General features: G+C 45.4%; 1 long non-coding RNA gene across 4 annotated transcripts in view; it reads left to right on the forward strand.

The window, feature by feature from the left end:
- Nucleotides 1–168: 168 nt before the first annotated feature.
- LOC309655961 overlaps nt 169–19,380 on the forward strand; it is a 28,795-nt gene continuing 9,583 nt past the window's right edge. For 3 of the 4 annotated variants that reach the window (XR_014261074.1, XR_014261075.1, XR_014261076.1), the window contains exons 1-2: nt 301–433; nt 1,590–1,877. This is a non-coding gene — a long non-coding RNA (uncharacterized lncRNA). Of the gene's footprint in view, nt 434–1,589; nt 1,977–19,380 lie in introns of those variants that run through there. The other variant, XR_014261073.1, reaches the window with a different exon arrangement.

Below are 19,380 nucleotides of genomic sequence, written 5' to 3' on the forward strand. Positions count from 1 at the left end.
CGGCCCGCCGCCCACCCGGCTCGACTCCGGCCCGCGCCGCGCATGCGCTCCGTCCCCCCCTTAAAGGGCCAGTGTGTTCCCGCCGGGGCCTCCGTCTCCCGCAGCCATTCCTCTGACCCCAGTTACCTCTTGGATGTTGGTGGGCTTGCGCTGCCCTCTCACCCCTCTCTCAGGACGCCGCGAAGCCGGTGCAGAGCTGCGGGCGAAGTTCGCAACGTGCCAAACGGAGCGCAAACTCCACGGAGATTCCGGGCTCGGAAGGCCCGCGGTCGGGAATTTCCTGAGGGACAGCCTGCCTGAATTTCCCTCAGGGTGTAGAAACCAGACTATGGTTTTGAAAATACAGGGTTCTAGATCGTGTGGGACATGCAACAGATCACTGCCTTCTATGGGCCTCGGTTTCCCCATCTGTCAGCCGAGGTCTTCACACTGGGTGAGCACAGAGATCTCCCGGCGCGCGTGTTCCTTAAAGGAAGCTATCAAGGGGTCAGGGTTACTACCACTTGAAAATGAAAGGGTTAAAAGTCACCCTCTTCCACCCCATGACCTGCACTAGTGATAGCGGGGTGTGCTGGCTTCGCCCCTGTGGGCCTCCCTGGACCGGCTCTGGGCGCCTGGCGCACACGGCAGAGGGATGCTCCGCCCATCTTAGGACCATGACCCACGCGAGGCGATGGCTGGGGAGGGTCAGCCGGCCCAGAAAAAGGCGAAAGTACGGCTCACTATTGTTTGCGGGGCCCAGGACTGCGGAGACCCAAGGCACCCTCCCCCTCCCCCTTTCACAGAGTGGTGGTGTGGAAAAGCCTCGAACTGGGAGCAAAAGCAAGGAACTTGACTAAAATGAGACAGCTGGGGTATGTGCTTTAAGACTCCTCCCCTCCCCCCAGCAGCAGTTAGTGTGAAAAAGTAAATGCAGATCCCTGGGCCCCGGCAGGCAGATTCAGATTCCTCAGGTCTGTGACTGCTGCGTTTCTCACCTCTCCTGGGCTGGGACTGAGAAGACCTTGGAGAATCCCGAGGTCCTCAGTGGTTCAACATCTGTTCCTTAAAGTTGCCCCTGGTGTCTGAATCCTAGGTCCCCTAGCTCCAGCAGCAAACTCTTGCTGCCTCCACTGTCAGAAACCAAGGGTGATCAATGATGGGAAGGGTCAGTGGATGTCAAGAAAGTTAACGGGGAATCCTTTTAAGATGACTGAGGCAAGAAGACTCCAAGCATGTAAATACCACCAGGGACCAATAACTGCAACCTACTGATTGTTTAGATGGGGAAACCCAGTCTCAGAGAGTCATTTCCTCATGTTCACACAGCTAATAATTTGACCTGAATTCCTACTTCTTCAGACACTTAGCTTTCACCATGCATTTTGTCGCTTGTGTTAGCTAAATGGCTGTAATGGTTTTAAAATATGTTTGCAAGTTCTTTACCCCTTCTCTCAAAAGATGGAGTCTAATCCCCTTCCTTTTTAATGTGGGCTGGACTTAGTGGCTGGCTTCTAATGAATAGAAGGTGGTGGAAGCAATGGGATGTACCTCTCAAGCCTAGGTCATAAAAAGGAGACATTCCTCCTGTCTCTTTCTTACTCTCTCAGGACACCCACCCTTGGAACGCAGCCACCATGTTGTGAGGAAGCCCAAGCCACATGGGAGAGGTGACATGAAGTGGTCTGGCCGATATCTCCAGCTAGGCTCTCAGGCAACAGCTGGCCTCAATCACCAGCTAGGTGGTGAACTGAGACAATTCCGGCCTCCAGCCTTTGAGTCTTTCAGCCAACGTTCCAGATATGGAGCAGAGACAAGCCAACCCCACTGTGCCCTGTCTGAATCTCTCTCCCACAGAAATTGGGAGATAAGAAGTGATCGTTGTTGTTTTTAACCCGGTAGGTTCTGAGATACTTTGTTACACAGCATTAGATAATGAATACTGTGGGTTTCCTGAAATGATAAATAATAAAATAGATTTGGGGTATTCATTCAAACAGTAAGTACTTATTGAACACCTTTTATGTGCCTGACCCTGTACTAGGCACTGGGGATACAGTGGTGAATAAGAGGGACATGGTCTTTGCTCTAGTAGGGCTGTGGTCTACTAGTAGAGGAGATGTTTAAACATGTTTTGAGTAAAGTGCTTTGCCAGACGCTTAGTACAGGAAGGTACGGGAGTGCTTACCCCGGGCAACTTTCTGGTCAGGTGGGTTGTCGGGGAAAGAAGAAATGAGTTGGCCACAAGGCCAGCATGGTCTTGGCTAGAGAGTTTTCTGGGAGGTGTTCTTAGAAGTGGGAAGAGATAGGTGTCAGTCCAGGTGGGAGGGGCATGCAAATAAGCTAGAAAATGGAGAAACTGGAAAGGGAGGTGTCCAACTCAATCTCATTTTAACTGAAAGCCCAGAAAGGACAAGTGTCTTGCCTGGTGTCACACAGCTTGTGAACTGGGCCTAGATACTGTGTCCTGCATCAAATTCTCTCATGATCCCCCCACACCAATACCCAGAGAGCAAAACCTTGGGTAACTCCTTATTTGGCTCAAAGCTCTGATGGACATGATCTGTCTTCACAAAAACGCTGGAAGAGGTTAGGAGGAGTTAATTCCCATTTTACAGATGAAGAGATGATGCACAGGGAAGGTAGGCAACTTAAGTACTTAGTTCAGAAGCTGGCACATCAGAGCTTCTAGGTACCAGGGACTTTGATGATGACAAGGATGATGATGATAATGATGCCTAGCCCGTCTCATATATCACTGTTGTGATCATCACACTCTGGCCTAATGTTCTGGAAACTAATACACGGATGCCTAGCTCACATCATATATCATTGTTGTGATCGTCAAACTCTGGACTGATGTTCTGGAAACCGATACACAGTGTCTTAATGCCACTACTAACATAGGTATTTATCTACTCCAACTCATTTTCTATTCTTGTGACACTGAAGCTAGAGTAAAATTTGTGGAGAGGTTGATGTAGCTTGTGTCCTGGGCTCACCCCTTGGCTGGAGAAGGGCAGGGCAACTTCATTAGCTGTCCCCAAAAGACTGCAGGTGGTGGTGGCAGGGGGCTGCCCTAAATGAAAATGGGGTGCTGTTGGTAAAAGAGGGACGTGGAAGTACACAGCTATAGATGTGTTCATTAAAGGTACATACTCTTTGCTTGCACTGTCCAATATGGTAGCCAGAAGTCATGTGGCTATTTAATCAGCATTAAATAAAATTTAAAATTCAGTTCCTCAGTCACACTAGCCACATTTCAAGTACTCAGTAGCCACATACCGTTTATGGCTACTGTACTGAGCAGCACAGATTATAGAACATTTCCATCATTGCTGAAATTTCTTTTTTTTTTTTAGTTTTTATTTATTTATTTATTTATTAGTTTTGGCTGTGTTGGGTCTTCGTTTTCTGTGCGAGGGCTTTCTCTAGCTGCGGCGAGTGGGGGCCGCTCTTCATCGCGGTGCGCGGGCCTCTCACTGTCGCGGCCTCTCTTGTTGCGGAGCACAGGCTCCAGACGCGCAGGCTCAGTAACTGTGGCTCACGGGCCTAGTTGCTCTGCGGCATGTGGGATCTTCCCAGACCAGGGCTCGAACCCGTGTCCCTTGCATTGGCAGGCAGATTGTCAACCACTGCGCCACCAGGGAAGCCCTGAAATTTCTATTAGACAGTACTGCTCTAGGATTCTTACTTGGAATTCAACTCTTTTTCTTTTCTTCTTTTTTTTGTGAATATGGAAATAGCAAAAAAGGTGAGTCAGAATCTTCATCCATTTATTCAATAAACATATACTAAATGTCTACTCTGAATCGTACATTACTGTACGCACCAGCATGCCTGGGAGGGATCACGGAGATCTCTTGGTCCAGTGCATCTCACATGAGAATCATCCAGGGAGCTCTTTAAAGTACTGATACCTCACCCTACCTGGCAGAGATTCTGGTGAAATTGCTTTGGGATGGGGCTTGCACACCCATAGGCCGGAACAGCTCCCGGGCTGATGCTAACGTGTAGCTGGGCTTGAGAACCATAGCAATCTGGTCAGACCAGGGAAGTGAGCTGCTTGAGATAACCTGAAAACCTGAATCAGCAGGGGTCTGACCTCCATTCCGGGCTTCTTACAACGGAATCAAAGTTCATGCATTTGGCATCTGTCTGAATTGAATGAACAATTCTTAGAGAAGACCAAGTCTGCTCTTCCTTAGTCCGAAGGGAATCCGATTCACTTCCAATAAAGTGCCAATAGAACTCTGGTTTTAAAATGCTTCTTTTACAAATTGTTTGAGTGTTTTGTGCCTGGAACTGTATTACTCAGCCAAGTTGGTGAAACCCCTATAAAAATAGCACCCTTTCCCGAGCACCTAGTGTAGGTCAGTTCATTTAATCCCCAGGACACTCTTGTAAGGTAGGTTTTGCTAATGTCAGTTTATAGATCTGCAAACTAAGATGCAAAAAGACTGAAGATTATAAATTGTCCTACTTGGCACAGCTGGGATTCCAACTCCGGAGTTGGTGTTCTTTCCCCTTCCCCACCCTGAGCCTACCCCATAGCCAAGAGTGCAGGGCAGCTGGCAGACAGTTGTGTACTGCTCTGGATCCGCATAGGAAAGAAAGCTTTGTGCAGGTGAGATGCAGTCCTTTGTGTGTCAGGGGAAGCCCCTGAGCTAATGTGACCCAGACACTGTACTCAGAGAGGGTACTGGGGCCTGGAGGGAAGAAGATTCAGGAATAGGACAGGAGAGGGGATTTGGAGTGGAGTTCTCATTTTTGTTGATGGTTGTGCCTAGATTCCTTTTATCAAGGGATTTGGAGAAAGCAGCTAAGAGCAATGTTGTGCCTGGCGCAGTTAGCTCGTAGACACCTAGCAATTATGGTGCATGCTTGGTGTAAGCGTTATCTATTCTTGGCCTGGATTCTTGGAGGCTGGCGGAGTGTCTGTGTCACCGTGTAGCTTTGCAATCTGAGTCCCTTCCTGATACTTCCTGGGCAGACTGGCCTGGCCTCGGGGCTGGGGGTGGGGTGCTGAGGAGGGGCAGGACTGTTGTGTCCATTCCAAAGAACTCTAACAGAGGGGGAGATAGGGCTCCCCTGCCATTCGCTGGGGGCCACCTGGTAAAGCAATAGGAGATCCAGGCCTTGGAGAGCAGCAAGGGCTAGACTTGGAATGGATCAGCGTTTGTCTGCGTGGCATTCAGCAGGTCTATGTGGGAGCGAAGCCACGACTGGCCATAGAAAGAGCATAGGCTATCACAGCCGGAAGGGCCCTTCTTGTCCAGGTTTCATTTCATAGTTGGGAAACTGAGGCTCAGAGAGGTGACAGGACTTGCTTAAAATGACACAGCATGTTATTGGCAGGGATCACACTTGCATTCAGGTCTCCCTCCTGGTCCAATATGCCTTCCCTGATGTCTTCTCTAGCAGAGGAGAAGCTGGTAGTAGATGAACCCTTGAAAGCTTTTCAGTGGAAAGGGATAGAGATGGTCTTCTCACATTTGCTTCACGCTCTGGCCTAGCTGTGTGTGTCAGTGGGTGGGTGTGGGCAGGGTGTGTATTTAGGAAGGCTCTGTTCAATCTGGAGGACTGGGTGATGGCCCCTCTCATTTTCCAAGCAAATCATACTCATCCAGACTTGCATCCCTCCTTTGTTAGGAAATTGGCATTTCCTTTGACTTTTTTCTCCAGGTACTGAGGCAGGTATTTGGCTACTGGCAGGATATCGAGTTGATCAGCTGGGAATGGCTGGACTGTGGTAGTTTCTCCCAAGCAGTGGCCAAGGCTCTGGCTGTCCCTGAAAGAATCAAAGGCCAAGCTCAGCCTCCCTGCTCACTGGAAAGACCCAGGACTTGGTGACAGGGAGGAATAGATCCTGTTCTGAGATACGGGTGCATCCTGAGGACTGAATTAAAACCATTTTCAAGTGGCAGGACTATAGGTCCATGAGGTGGGCTAGGTTTATTTCTTGAGCCTTGGCTTCCAGGCAAGACTTCACTTTAGTTCAACAATTTCTGAGCACCTACTATGTGCATGGCATAGCCTAAGATGCTGTAGGCAATGTAAAGATATGCAAGACATCACTGTGGCCCTCTGGGTTGTATCTAGGAAGATGTGACCCTATAACTTACTGAGTACTTACCATGTGCCAGGTGCTCTACACAGAGTATTTTATATAATCTTGACCATAACCTTGCAAATTAGGATTCTAAGTTCCATTTTCAGATGAGGAAAGGGCCTCAGAGAAGCTAAATGACTGTTTCTGGGTCCTAGCCAGTGGGTGGCTGAGCCAGGTTTCAGAGCCTCTGCCCTTTCTGCTGTTCCAGGAGGCCACCAGCTAACCACCACACCTGGCAGAGTCAGGCCAGTGCCCCAGCACAGGCTCAAGCGAGGTGTCTGAAGAGCATAGAGGAGAGAGAGATTCGCTCTAGTATGGGCAACCGTGTTTGGTTTTAGGCACTGCTGGCGCTGGGGGCCGCACCATTCTTTATTGTGAAGAGTGTCCTGTGCACTGTAGGATGTTTAGCAACATCCAAGGCCTCTACCCGCTAGAAGCTAGTAGCAAGTTCCCACTGGTGACAATCACTCCCAGTTGGGAACCACCGGTTTTAGGTAAGCAGTGGCCTTCCACCTGGACCTAGGAGGATCTTGTTAAGACAAGTATTTTGGCAATGAAGAAAGGAGGAAAAAAATCATTTAATTAGTGTTTTCCTGCTTGACAGAGAGCATCCACTCAGATTTCCCTCTTCCCACTGGCCCTGTGGCTCACTCTTGTCGCATACAAAGCAGAGGACAGTCACAAGATGTTGCCACGGGACCTCAGTGCAGGCTGGGGGCTTCTCATTGAGGGAGCGGGTCCTCTATAACCAGCTCCTTCCTGGCCTCAGTTAGTTCAGCCTGCACTTAATGCCTGTTTTTCTTCCTATGGCCCCTACTCCCCTTCCAAGGGGCTTTTAGGGAATCTATTTCATCATCAACCACCCCACCACCAAGTACAGACACCCACACTTATCTGGGGAGTGGCTCTGTGTTAAGGGCTTTATAATCATCAGTTCATTTAGTCCTCACAGCACCCCTAGAGGAAGGTGTTTTTATTATTCGCATTCTACCAGGGGAACAGAGGCTAGAAGAGGGGAAAAAGCGTGTCCAAGTTCACACCTCTGCTAAGTGGCAGAATTGGGGCTGTGGTAGTGAGGAGTGTCTAGAATGCCCTTCCCACCCCATCAGTTGTGCAGAGGAAGGGGATCCTCCCCCCACTGAAGGGCAGTTATCGGGCTTGTCTGGCATTCGGCTGTCAGGGAGGGCTGCCTGTGAACAGGGCAGAGCGCCCGGTCAGGCTGCAAGACAAATGGGTGGCATATGTGCTCCAGATCAGCACACAACGGGCTTGTTAGTTTGCATCTGTCAGCAATGAAATAACACTCTATTATTATTGCAGGAGGCAGAGAATAAATAAACACAACATTTGGGGCTGGGTTCTGAGGTAGTTTTTTCCTTCATGCTCATCCCTTCTCTTTGGGGTAGTGGTCCCAGCTTTGGGACCATTAGTCCCGAAGCTTGAGGATTTTAGTCCCACAGAGTCAGACCAGCAGGTGCCAACAGGCCCTAAACGAATCCTCTCAAGGAATCTTGTATTTTATGTTCTGTCCAGCTCACAAAGGACCCTTGTTCCATCTCTTGGTGCTGCAAGGAGACAGGGAGTGAGTGACGGGATAGCTGAGGCATCCCTGGAGATGACAGAGAAGGATGGCCTGGCCTGTTCTCATCTGTCACAGGCAGAGCTATGTTAGAGACCATGTAGACTGTCAAGTTCCAAGGTTTCAGCTGAGTCAGGACTAAGGTAGCATCTTGGTAGCGTTTGATGGAAGTGCTAAAGCAGTGCTTCTCACACTTGAGTGTGCATTAGAACCTGAGGGCTCCTAATAGCACAAATGGCTGGCCCCCACCCCCAGAGTTTCTGACTCAGCAGGTCTGGGTGAGGTCTGAGAATCTGCATCTAGTTCCCAGGTGATGTTGCGGTGGTCCAGGACTTCACTTTGAGAATCACTATGCTAAAGCATACTTTTCAAAAAGGTACAAATAGCTCTCATACATATGTAAAATGAATTTGTGTTAAAGATTTATTTATTTAATTAATGAGAGAACTAGGAAGTTGTTAAAACCAGTTAAGGGGAAAATTTGAACAGACCTATATAATCAGTAATACTGAAACAAATTTGCCAATGGATGTAAATCTAGTTAATATTCCATAGGGCAGTGAACTGGAATGAGGTTATTTTTTTCTAAAAACTACTGGAAAAATTAATTTGCATTTCTATGGCCAAGAAACATTTGCATTACTCTCAGTTTTTCTAGGACTAAACGTCTGTCCTTACAGGGTTGTAAAATAGCCAAGGCCATAGAAAGACAACCGTAAGTGTGCACCCTTGTGGAATTAGACAATCTCCAGAGAGCCCCTCAATCATTTGGAGGGCTTGTAGAAACATAGCTTGCTGGGGGCCACCCCCAGAGTTTCTGCCAGGGTTGAGGAGGGGTTTGAAGCTCTGACTTCTTAAAAAGATTTTCAGCCAATCTTCCTGTTCTTTGCCCCACCTTCACCCTCACTGCTAGAGGTGTCTGGTGCCTAATGTTTGGGGCAAGCTACGTTCCTTCTTTCCCTATGCAGCAGTATTTTAGTATTTAACTTTCTCTTCTAGCTAAGCCATTTGCTAATTGGCCGTTTACTTTCTGGCTTCCAAAGTTTTGTTGCTATCATTTCCTCTCCTGTTGCTGTGTCATCATGCGTTTATGATCCCCCCCCTTTAAAAATCCACATCCCTTTTTGTCATTTTTGTAGAGTTTCAGAAGGAAGTGGCGCACGCTACATCCATTATCTTGCCTCATGAGCCCCATCACAGCACTCTGAGACGTGTCGTGGCCTGATTATCATTGTGCCTGTTTTATAACTGAGGAAACACACACAGAATTGACTTGACCAAGAATCTACTTTTTCAGACCACATTCCATATTCCAGGCTTTTTCCACAAGAAAGATAGTTCTAGCATGTTCTGGCGTTCCAAAGCACTTTCACTGCGTTTCTTTTATTGGCGTCTCATCACAGTCCAATGAGGCAGGCAAGGAAGTTGTTAGAGTCTCCTTTTTATGGCTGTGAAGATTGAGATTGGAAAGGGTTAGGGACTTGCCCAAGGTCATATAGCTTAATGTGCTTTGAGCCCACTATTTACAAGTTCAAGTTCAGGGCCCTTTCTCCTGCTGACTCTGGAACAGCTTTAAAGGCATCTTCAGGTGATAAAACATCCAATTACTCCACATCTATTTATTGAGTGCCTGCTGTGCACCTGAAACCACACTAGGTGCTGGGCATATAATGCAACAAGATGACTGGGAGTAGCGGATGCCAACGGTGCCAACCACATCCCTGGAGCCCATCTCAGAGGTGACCTGCAGACAGCTCCTGTACATGCTCGTGGCCTCCTGCCTCTCTCTGCCCGAGATGCCAGGGAGTTAAGATCCTAGGAGTGACCCTCAACTAATCAAGGGTGGGAGTTGGTGGATAAACCCCTGAGCTTCCTTGTCCTGCAGAGGGATACTTTTGAGGCACATTTTATATCATCTCTATGAGGGACACCCAGGACTGAGCCTCAGTTGCCCACAGCTTTACCCCCCTCATTAACAAACTACGGCTTTCCTCCTTTCCTGTCACTTCCCCATTTGCTCACCTATACTTCCTGGGATCACTCCCTCAATAAGCAACCTGCTCGCAAATCCTTATCTTAGCGTCTGCTTTGGGGGGAACCCAAACTAAGACCCCGGGCTTCTAAAATCCTTTCGATTTGCAACTGATGGTCCTGTTCCCTGCCCCTCTCCTCCTTCTCTGGGGACATGGTCACCGCTCCCCGCAGTGGTATAAGCTGCACGAAGGAAAGAACTTTTGTTGTGCTGTTCACTGCTGCATCTCGGTTGCTTAAAATACTGCCTGGCATATGGCACATGCTCAAAAAATATTTGTTGATTCAATGAATAATGATTATTGCCACACTGATGAAGGGAGAGAGGAGTCCGAGAAACTGGAATGGAATGATTTGGGGGTAAATAACAGCAAAGTCTGTCTCCTTTTTGTATTTTATAAGTACTCTTAATATCCTGAAGATTTCATTCTTGGCCACTGTCTCCTCCAGACTGGTGGAAGGAGGAAGGAGGTGAGAACCCGAGCTGTGTCTGTGGCAGGCAGCGCTTGGCAGGAGGGGGAGGGTGCCTGTGAGGCTGGGCTCAGAGAAGCGGCTGTGAGTCACTAGTTCAGACTCAGAGGCAGCTGAAAGTGAGAGCATCAGCATTGCCAGGGACTGTTCCCAGGAAGAAGCTAGATCTGCCCTTCGTTGGTTCTGCACAGGAGAATTCCTGTGAAGATGGGCGGGGGGCAGAGAAGCTGAAGCAGGACCTCAGCTCCCACTGAGGGCTGGTCTATGCTAATTTTCAGCAACAGTGTCAGGAACTCATAGACTGAATAAGATCTTGTATCAAGTCCCTGAGTTTTGAATGAAGGATGTGCTTTTTGAGCTCTTTTCCCCCCTGAGGACATCTGATGGCTGTTGGGTAAAATTCAGACTCAGACTGAGAAGTTGGTTTTTTTTCTAAGAGTTTATTCCAGGCCAGTAATTCTCTTCTTTGGCCTCTGATGTCACTTTTTGGCAGTTCCTGGTTCTAGAGCCTTAGCATCTTGGTTAATCCATAGCTACTGGGAAAGATGCCTTACGGGTGTGTCGACTGGCTTTCCAAAATGATGTGATCAGCAGTGTTGGTGAGAAAGAATATCTTGGATTGTATAAAGTTTTACATCTTGCAAAGTACTTTCCCCAGACATTACTTCCTTTAATTAGCATCTCTAATATTTTCCCATTACAATCACCTAAAACACCGCCTATCTAGGAATAGATCTAACAAAACATATGCAAGACCTCATCACTGGAAACAGCATATCATTATTGAAAGAAATTACAGAAAACCTAAATAAATGGAGGGCTAGACCATGTTCATAGATTGGAAGACTTAATACTGCAAAGAGGTCAGTTCTTTCCAAATTCATCTTTAGATTCAATGCAATCCCAATCGATACGCTAGCAGGTTTTACATTGTGGAAATGGACACGCTGATTCTAAAATTCATATGGAAATTCAAATGGCCAAGAAGAGTAAAGATAATCTTGAAGAAGAAAAAGAAAGCTGGAAGATGTACGCCAGCAGGATCAAGAGGTATTATAAACCTATAGTACTTAGGACAGTGTGGTATTCCTGCCTCTACTCCATTTTGTTTTAAGATGTCCTTGTTTGTACGGTTCTGAAAGCTGTGATGGGGAGTGTGGGAAGCATAGAAGTCCCAGTGGGCATCTCTGCTTTCTTTCATTTGTCTAAACCAGGCTGAAGTAAGCCTTTCTGTAGGGTTTATGCTACACAACAACCGTCACTCATGACTCAGGGCCACTACTGGAGATTTAGGCAATCCATTCTCCACCCAGGAGCAAAGCACCCCTTTGCTTAAAACTCTGTGATGGTTTCCCATTGGAGTAAGGACAGTCTCAGTTTCTTAACTGGACTTAAAATAACCCTTCACATTCTGGCCCCTGACTGCCTTTCCAGCTTGACTTTCGTCCATACTCACCAACCCTTTCGGACGCCTTCAGTTCCTTAGCTACTCACAGACTGCAGTCTTAGGTTCTGGCCATTAGCACTCCTTCTGCCTGATGCATTCTTCTTCCTCCTGATCCTCCCCCCGCCCTGTTTGGCCCACTCCTACTTACCTTCCGTGTTTGGGTTTAAACTTTGATCCTTAGGGGAGCGTGGATCCTTGCCTCCTTAGACTGGGTACAGTCTCCTTGTCACACACACAATGCAGCCATTGCTTCTCCCTCTTCAAGGCCCTCTGCACCCTTGTTCAGTGTCTCTCCTTCCAGCAACATGAGAACAGGGACAGTGTCTGTCTTGTTCACCACCATGTCTCCTGCTCCTAGAACAGTGCCTGGCACTGAGGAGATGCTTAATCAATATATATCAAACACAGAAATAAATACGTGAATGTATAAATTAAAAATCCATACTTGAGAGGCTGACTTTGTAAAATCGAACCTCTTAAGTCTTGACAAACTTCACAGTTGGGCAGACATCACCGGTTTATGACACGTTGGTGCCACGAGTGAAACTCTAAAAGTGCTGGTTAGTTCCTTTCCAGAGTTACCAAAGCCTGCCCTCTTTGTGTATATGCTTGTCAGACGGGGTCAGAGAGTGTGGCTAGAACGTGGCTAACCATCTCCACCCCTGGGGAAATAAAGCCAGTGCACATTGGTGGTGTCATCTTTGTGGGTGAAGGACAGGGCGTGGACCCGTTCTCTTTGGTAGGCAGGAGAGTGACGTCTTCTGAAAACCAGAGGTTTTGTCTTGTTGCTTGGCTATAGCAGGAAGCCGTCCTGCTGGGCTAGACCAGCAGTGCCGTGGATGCCCGGCTGTGTCCAATGGGGATGCTTTAAAGTCCCTGGAAGGTATTGTCTCCAGAGGCTGCATTTGCTGTTTTGTGTATCGGCATTGCATAAAACAGGCCATTTATTTATGTTTACCAATTTCTTTGTTTGCATAGCTTTTCATTATGATGAAAGAATAAGTCTTCAGTATGGAAAATTTAGAAAACGCAGTCAGACAAAAAGAAGGAAATAAAAATCAAGTAATTCCATGTCTCATAGCCCTAGGAAGCATAAAGCCTAGGGCCCACGAATGTTTTAATTTTAATTTCTCTTAAAATAAGAAGAAAAAAAAAGAACATAGTAATAATGAACATGTAACAATGAATCTAGCCTGGCTTGTATTCATCTTTATGCCAATGCCATCATAAAATATAACTTTCAACTTTTTTGTGTGTGTGTGGAAGAAGAGGTCCATGAAGGCAAAAGTTCCTAAGGCCCATGAAAGTCATAATGTGATGCTGGTAGAAATAGTAACTTTTAATATTTTGTTGTATAACCTCCTGGTGCACCTGTATCCTATTCGCACAACACACGTGTTTACACAGATGTATATTTATATCGGTTTTACAAAAATTTTAAAAAATGCATTTGCTCAGATTTTTATATATATATATTTAATAACAATATATTGTTGTTAAACATGCCTTTCCATGTTATCAAATGTTCTTCTAAAGTATTTTTCTTCAATTCTTTATTTTTAATTATAAAAATAACATTTACAACATCCTTCATAATGCCTGCATAGTATTCCAGTGAGTGGAAACTATTTTTGCTGTTTCCAGGGTTTTGCTATTAAAAATGACAGTAAGATAATCATTCTTTCAGCAAAATCATTGTATTCATCCATGATTATTTCCTTGGAGTAAATTCCTACATGTATCATTTTTTTATATAAATTTATTTATTTATTTATATTTGGCTGCTTTGGGTCTTCGTTGCTGCCTACAGGCTTTCTTTAGTTGTGGCAAGCGGGGGCTACTCTTCATTGCAGTGCGCGGGCTTCTCATTGTGGTGGCTTCTCCTGTTACGGAGCACGGGCTCTAGGCACGCGGGCTTCAGTAGTTGTGGCACGTGGGCTCAGTAGTTGTGGCTCACGGGCTCTAGAGTGCAGGCTCAGGTGTTGTGGCGCATGGGCTTAGTTGCTCTGCGGCATGTGTGATCTTCCTGGACCAGGGCTGGAACCCGTGTCCCTTGCCTTGGCAGGTGGATTCTTAACCACTGCACCACCAGGGAAGCCCCTCTACATGTATCATTTTGAAACTTCATACATTATATGTAATTTAACGATGGGTAAGTATGAGTGCAACATGGACCATTTATGATAACACCTGTAAGACACCCCAGGACTTTATCTTACCGTTAGTGACCCTGTAGCAGCCTCTCCTTGCTTTAGGATGGACACGTCTGACTGTGTGATCACGGGGAGCCTGGAGAACCACCATGTCCTCAGGTCCCATCTCAGTGTATGATGTATTTTTCAGATGAACAAATGTATAGTTGAATGTATGTATAGATGTATAAATGAATGTATAGTTGGTGTGAACGTCAGCTCACAAACTCAGATGTTCGAGAATATTAAACTTCTTTGTATTAAGTCATCTTGGGTTTATCCCACATGTTGAACTGGTGGGAAGTTAAGTTTCAGTGATTACTGGGTCTTCCCCACAGTGCCCCACCTTCTCCAGGTTACACGAAGACCTTGAAACCTTAAGCTCTAAAGCCTCATCTGAAATACTCTGCTTGTCCTGAGTCCCACTGGCTACTCTGGGACCCCTATGTCTCTGTTGCATGTTCCTTTAGGCCCCTGCTGTGTCTATGCCACATTTGGGGCAAGGGACTCTTGAGAAGACTTGAAGGCTTGGTGTCTGGGGCTCAGCACCCCTAGGTGCACCAGATAGCCATCTATCCCTTCAGATCTTGCTGGAAAGCAATGCATGGCTCCCCAGTGCAGGCTGGAAGATTCTCTCCTGCTACTCTTTACTCTCCACTCTGAGGACACACCTCTTCACTACATTTCCTTAGCTCTTGTCTCTCCCCTCCCAACCCCCCACCTCCCAAAAATGTAAAGGACTCATTGATTTGAAGCTTCCTTGCTTTCTGCTCTGCAAAATCCAGAAGGTAAGCCATTCCAAAGGGCCTGGCTACTGGCTCGAAATCAGAGGAAGGATGAATATAGCAGAGAGCAAACCCAAGCTATAATCTGTTGTAGACGGAATCATGAGATGTTACTGTTAACAGCGATACCTTAAAAAAGAGATTCCTCTTTATAGTAACGGAACTGCCTTTGGGACGTGCTCAGTAGTGCTGCCTCTCAGCGCTGGAGAAGGGAGAAGTGGAACTCTGGGGTCATTGAAGTCACTTCTGCATTTTGGTAACAAGTACAAATTCCACAGATGCATAGTTAAGCAAGAAAGGTATTTTTCCGTGTTCAGTTTTTTTTTTTTGATTTCCCCTCGCTCCCGTTTTGGGATTGATATTCTCCTATGCAAAGCAGATCAACATACCTCTATTCTTGCAGATTTCCTTTGGCTTTGAGTTATGCCGGGGTGAGACAGTTGGAAACGGTATGATTTTGAGAGGAAGCTGGCTTTTCCGAAGGCTTCGGTTTTGGGTGAGCCTTAACTGCACCTGCATTTCTTGCAGTTTCTTACAAAGAAACTTCCTTTTGAGAGCCAAAATGTTTCAACCAAAGTTATTTTCAGCCAGAGGGAACTGTTTGAGAGCTCAGCCTTTGTTAGCCCAAAGAACATTGTTTCATACATAGTGATTGAAATAGTAATTTCCTTTGGGAAGCCTTTGCCATTGAAACAAACTTTGATTTTGGAAGCAAATGTTTTGACTTTAAAGATGGCATCCAAGAGTTACAACTTCTTCTAATAGCTCCCCAGCCGTTTATTGTAGTGCCGTGATAGTAAGATTCTTTGAGTTTGAACAAGGAAACTTGCTTGGCTGATGTTAAGAGGAGGTGTAGTTCAGTGGTGGGGAGCAGACCCTTCACAGCCAGGCTGCCTGGGTCTGCAGTCCTCACTGTGCCACTTGCAAGCTGGAATCTTGTGCAAGTTATGTAATTGTTCTGAAACTCAGTTTCTGCATCTATAAAATGGGGGGTGATGGCAGTATTGGGTTGGCCAAAAAGTTAGTTTGGGATTTTCCATAACATCTTAGGGAAAAATCCAAATGAACCTTTTGGCCAACCCAATATTTACTTCCCAAGATTGTTATAATTACTAAAGAATTAATGTAATAAAAAGCCCTTAGAGAAATCCAATAAGGGCCATAGCTTAGTATTGCATCCATGTTAATTTCTTGGTTTTGATCATTGTACTGTGATTACATAGGGTACTGTCATTGAAGCAAGCTGAGCAAAGGGTACACAGGAATCCTACAGTATTTCTATGTGAATCTAAAATTATTTCAGAATAAGAAGTTAAGAAAAAAGCACTTAGGGAACTATATTTGATTGTGTGATTCTTTGAATAAGGTTTGTCTTTGACATGAGGCAGTAAGCTCTCTGAAGTTAAGCTACATGACTGCGCCTCCCCCAGCACCTAGCACAGTGCCTGGCACATAGCAGGCCTTCAATAAATATTTATTGACTGACTGAATAAAGAAGTTGAGATGCTGAAGGCCCTGGCCAGTAAGCAACAAAAGAGAGACAAACCACTTCCTGTATCTGGGGGGTGGGGGGAAAGAGGGGGCAAGAGGGCCATGCACTGATTTTTAGTAGAGCCTTCAACACACACACACACCCCAAACTGGGAAAGTAGTTTGAATATGTGGGAGGGGGAAATTTCCCCCTTACCCCTCTTGCGTGCTTTGGGCTGGTCATATAATTAAATTGACACAAGACAGATTAACAGGAGAAAAAAACAATTTAATTTGTATGCATGGAGGTCTCATAGAAATAGGACCCTTGAAGCTACCGAAGCAGGCTTTTTCTATATCACTTTTCGACAAGGAAATAATTTTTTGTGTGAAGATTTAACAAAGGGCCTTGTGCTTGGGATAGCAGACTAATGAAGAAGTAACAAAGTTTGTTTATACAGTTTTCTCAGCCTTGAATTCCCTAACTCTGGTGATGAGGATACTTTCTACCCTCCTGGTGTAGGGAGGTTACTTTTACATGGGAGATTTATTTCCTACTTTCAAGGGGAAAGAGGGGGTGTCATTGTGTTTTTTTATATCATTTTTCCCACTGGCTGTTTCTTAAGTAACTTTAACTCAAAATAAGCAATGTGGCATATCTTGGGGCAGCCTGTTATGAGTCCCAGCAAGTCCAGTGCCTGGGTCAGTGGTATGCAGGGCAATGGCAATATGAACGGGACAGCCAGATTATTCCGAAAGTCAAGTAATACAGCTGAAGCATCCCAGAGGCGAGTGACCACAAGAACGTGGGATGGATGAATATTATCTAAATCTTGGGTGGCTCGGTTTGGTAAATAAACGTAGATCATTGTAGGGGAGGCATAACTTTATCTCTACCCTTTTAGGGTCTCTGCTAGTCCTGAGAATTAAATTGACATAAGACAGAATAAGAGGAGACAAGCATATAGATTTTTGCATGTACATGGGAGCCGCCAGAGGAAAAGGAAGAGCCAAAAAAGCTGATAGGCCCAAGTGCTCATATACTAGGTTGAACAAAGAGTAGCAATTGTGGAAAAGTTTACTAAAATATATGGGGATACTAAAAGGAGATAAGAGTAATCCTAACAAGGTCTGTTTGTATGGATTTCTCTCTGCTTCGACTCCCCATCTCTGGTGATGATAATATTTATTTCCTCCTGGTATAGGGAGTGTTACCAAGTCCAAACTCATACTGCTTGCTGCAAGACAGGCCAATAAATTGAGAGATGAGTTGGTGGGGCGAGGAATAGTGACTTTATTCAGAAAGCCAGCAGACTGAGAAGATGGTGGACTAGTGTCCCAACAGCTTATCTTACCCAAGTTAGAATTCAGACTTCTTTTACACTAAAAGGGGCAGGAGTGTGGCTGATTGTTGCAAACTTCTTGGTGCTGAATCCTTCCTTCTTGCAGCTGTCTGTGTAGGTCTGGTCACAATGTTCCTATAAACCTCCAATAAGACACATATTATTCTCTGTTCTGCAACTTTTTCTCTCTCTGTGAATGGAAAAGTGTTATACCTTTAAAGGTCAGAGCCTTGAGAATGGGCTATCCTGTGTATTTCCGGCTATAGGCAACATTCTTTTACAAAAGTTGGAGAGCCAGCGTGACTAAGCATAGGCAACAGAGCACAAAGGTTAGAGCTAAAGGAATAGATCCAATATGGAGGCAGGTTTATTCTTTTCTGTTACAGGAGGGCATCTTTCACACGGGAGTATTAACTCCTGCCTTCAGGGAAAAAAGGGAGGTCAGAATGACATTCTTGCATCTGCTGTTCTTTAGCTCAAAATAGCCCTTATGCCAAGGTGGCATATTTTGAGGTGACACATTCTGCCACCTTTCACCATCTTTTTCTGCACTCAAATGTTAAATGCAATCACAATTATTTTAACACTGTCTAAGGAGTGATGGAATGCTACCTATTTTGCTAGAATATACTGGGAAACAGGGAAAGAAGGTCAACCTCCAGAATTAAGTTGTGCCACTGGCAGCATCAGAGTCACACCAAGTGAGCAATAAGCCTATCAGAATATCACAGAGTTTCAACTGATAACACTATTTATGATTTGAAAGTATTTTAGAAATCGAGAGAGCCTTTGATGTATTTGTGCCTCTAAGAAATACAAAGGGTTTTGGTGTGAATTAGGTTTCTATTTTATAGATGGAATGTTAAATCAGACTTTTCAAACAATTCCTAGGCAAAAGCCTAGAAAAGAGCCTGAAAGCATTTCCTAGAAGTTATTCACAGTGCCTGAATTACATACTCTGTCTATACCATGTACAATACAAAAAGTTTTGTTTAGAGTTATTTTCCATAATGCCAAATAGTTACAACTCAGTGTTTTGCTTCAGTATACATCCTATCATTGGGGAGGGTGAGATATGTGATGAATATTCTACAGCTCTTAGAACTGGACAGAACCATTTCAGAAACTGTCTATGAAACCATATACAATCCCATGTCCCTGTCTTTTGAAGTAAAAGGCTTTAGTCTCCCAGGCCTCCCATGAGTCTCAAAAGGGTGACTCAAGAGTTAATAATTAGGAAATGTGAAGATGTAGAAACAAAGAATAGCTCCTGGGCTGGGAAACTGGTATTTAGACTATAAATCTGCCACACAGCAGAATCACTGAACTCCCAGTTCCCTGAAGGATATAGATACAGGCCTGACACACACTCCTAAGTTGTTTGTACAGGAAGCCGACCCCTACCATATGAAAATTGCTGACTGCAAGCACATAGACCCTAGACCAGCTGAAGCCAGAAGGTTGATGATACTTGGAACCACATTGATGCCAACCAGTCAGAGAACTGTTCATGAGCTGATCCCGCACCCTGCAACCCCTCCCTCACACTGCCTTTAAAATCCCTTCCCTGAAAGCCATTGGGGAGTTCTGGTCTTTTGAGCATGAGCTGCCCGTTCTCCTTATTTGGAGCCCTGCAATAAATACTCTACTTTTCTTTACCACCACCTGGTGTCAGTAGATTGGCTTTACTGCGTATGGGTGAGCGAACCCAAGGTTGGGTCCTTAGTGCCCCCAAGTAGGGACCTGGTTCTTTAAAGCCATGAACTGTGTCTGGGACTGTGGATCATCTTTGTTATTCTAAACCTCCCTCCTCATATACCATATTGTTCTGCAAATTGTTAGTAGATTTTGTAAAGCTCTCCATGGTGTTCTATTAGTATATAGAGACTTACTAATCAGTTGCATTTCTAAACATTCTGAGTGGACTTATTATAAAATAAATATGTGTTTATTGCAATGAATGCAAAAGGT

Source organism: Balaenoptera physalus (genome assembly GCF_965194825.1).
Source record: "Balaenoptera physalus genome assembly, chromosome: 2".
Taxonomy (NCBI): domain Eukaryota; kingdom Metazoa; phylum Chordata; class Mammalia; order Artiodactyla; family Balaenopteridae; genus Balaenoptera; species Balaenoptera physalus.